Raw genomic sequence first — 2,896 nt, 5'->3', positions numbered from 1 at the left:
TTACCAGTTCGGAGTCAGCTGTAGCTCCCTGTTGCTGCCGCTGGGGACTGTCCAAATCATCAAAGCTCTCCGAATCTTTTCTGAAGATTCAGAGAGCTTTGAATCGATTCGTACATTTAAACTGGTCCCCTGATTCAATTTGGATTTGGAGATTCGGCCACCGAATTGGGCCGAATCTCCTCTGAATCGAATCACCACCCGAAGCTTCGCATAGCCCTACTATGCAGTGTGCCTGTGTGCTCTGGTACATGGGACATTGCCCAGGGGCAGGGTTGGGGGAGGGGAGGCCTTGGGGGCTGCATCTGCAGTGATTCGGCAGGGAGGAGCCTGGCTGGCAGCCGGAGTGTGGTTTCAGCTGGCCAGGCTCAGATTTCAGGCAGCATGTGCTGCTGCCATATGCACTGCCCTGCTTTTTTTAGGTGAGGGTTTTGACACAGGGATCTCCTGCGCCATGTCAAAAAAATCCCCTGCACTGCAAATTAGCAGCTCAGGGAATGCCTGCATGTGCAGGGTGTGCGGTGCCACAGATGGGTTTGCAGCACTGCATACCACACGTTCCTACTTGTCTGGATGCCCCCTTTGAGGCTGGACCTCGTGTTCGTGTGCTCTGAGGAGCTTAGCATCACTGTGGTCATTCTAATGTCATGTCTGTTAGGACAACCTACATTTCTGATATGAGAAACAAAGCAAGGGAGAGAGAAACTTTAACCCTTCCCCCCTCTCCTTCCCAAATATAGAGAATTTCAAGCCACTGTCATACATCTCAGGGGAGTAAAAAAGAGCTCAAATTTCTGTTTTACAGGTCAACTTTAAGAACCATGGAAAAAAGGCATATTTGTTGCCTATTAAATTAGACATTAAGTTCACAGAACTCTTACCACTAATGCAGAAATGAATAATACAGTATATTTATTCTTGGAATGGTAGACTTGAAGGATCACATCATCCAAACCTTTGCACAAATGTGGAGTTCATTGTTCTTAAACCACCCTGGGCAGATATCTATCTGGCCTCTTGTGTATTACTGCACATGGACTTGGAATACAATTGATATTATGTCTCTTACAGAAAATCTACAGAGGGGAAAAACCCTTAAAACATAGAGAATAGTACTTTATTGTATAAAGCCAATTTACAGAAGTATGGATTGTCCTTGACAAGTAGTCCTAAAGTTGACTGATTTATTCAGTCTGTTGCTGGCTTTCATCATGTGAAATATTAGCATACTTCTGGTTTCTAGTGATTCACTTATACTGAATCTGCAGACACATTTGTGTACCTTTCATTATCTTAAATATATGGGTCCTGTATGCCTTCTTACACCAGTGATAAATACATCCCTTTCCTTTGGTAGACTGTATTTCAGATGCTCATCCACCCTTTTTCCTTTGACTGCAGAAGTTTGTTTTAATTTGTGAAGTTCTCCACAGAGTACTTCTAACCATTGCTTAGTTCTTGACTGTTTACAGACATTTAACCAGTTAAGTGAGATGCACTTTTTGCAACACAGTGCCCTTCCCTTTTGCCAATGACCCTTTTCAAGAATTTCACAAGTCAGACCAAAAGGAACCTTGCAGTTATTGAACCCCAAACCTGACCAACTTCTTTGTACCTAGATACAAAGACTATGTAAAGTTTTTTTTTTCTTTTTAAAACACATTTGTCCCATATACTTTTCTCTAAATAAAATGAAATGGTATTAGCCCCATTTCTCATATACTTCTTCAGTTAGAAGTTCCTTATACATACATGCTCTGGATGGATATGGAAAATCCTAGAAGCACAAATGTGTGCAGTTCAGAATGCAGGAGCAGCCCTAGAATAACAAATTAACATGGATGTGATGAAAGAAAACAATTTCAACTAGGAAAAAACTTCAGCAGCCCAGGGATTATTATAAATCATTCACTGGAGGCTTTTGTAATTGATACTCTTGACTTCCCTTCTGTGCCTTGATGTGTTTTTTTTTCGTTTTTTTTTCTGATGAGTTTGCACTGTCATAGCCTTCCTCCTGGTTTTGTGGTTTCTAAAACACAATAGACCTTTCTTCACACTTCATTCACAAGGGTATTTCAGGTCAGAGCACACATGCACAGTTAGATGGAAGCTAATGGGCACTAACTGGTGCAGGCAAGATCTTAGTTTGGAGTAATCTAGTACAGTTGCCTAAAAAAGTTGTTCCCCCTTCCCTGGTAATGAGAAGACGTTAATAAACATATATAAATTCAGAGAAGTGTTCCAAGAGTTCAAACAGGAATGGTGCTATGTGTTGGACACACATAGATTCATAGATTATAAGGCCAAAATGGACCTTGGAAGATCATTGGGTCCAGCCCCCTGCACCAAGCAGGAAAGACACCTGAGGGTCAGGTGACCCCAGCAAGGTGATCATCCAGTCTCCTCTTGAAGATTTCCAGGGTAGGTGATTGCACCACCTCTGGAGGAAGCTTATTCCACAGTCTGGACACCCTAACTGTGAAGAAGTTTTTCCTAATGTTGAGTCTGAATCGATCTTCCAGGAGTTTGTGGCCATTGCTCCTGGTTTTCCCCTTGGGTGCCCTGGTGAACAGTTGCTCACTGAGCCCTTGATGTAGTGGTAAGCTGCTACCAGGTCTCCTCTCAGCCTTCTTTTCCTCAGGCTGCAGAGTACCAGATCTATCAGCCTTTCCTCATATAGCTTGCCTTTTAAGACTCTGATCATACAGGTCATGAACACCTGGTGCCTCCCAAGGCTGCAGGGCATAGCAACTGCCCACAGACAGCAGTGGTGGTGGCAGTGGTGTGACGGCGGTGAGTGGGGACTGCATGCAGGTGGTTGCGGTGATGTTGGCGGTGAGGGTGGACCAAGCAGGCACTGCCTGCAGACAGCTGGGGCAGTGTTGGGAGGGGGTGGGGG

The sequence above is a fragment of the Alligator sinensis genome, unplaced genomic scaffold (genome assembly GCF_000455745.1).
Source record: "Alligator sinensis unplaced genomic scaffold, ASM45574v1 scaffold839_1, whole genome shotgun sequence".
NCBI classification, from domain to species: domain Eukaryota; kingdom Metazoa; phylum Chordata; order Crocodylia; family Alligatoridae; genus Alligator; species Alligator sinensis.
Note: the sequence above shows the minus strand (reverse complement) of the source record.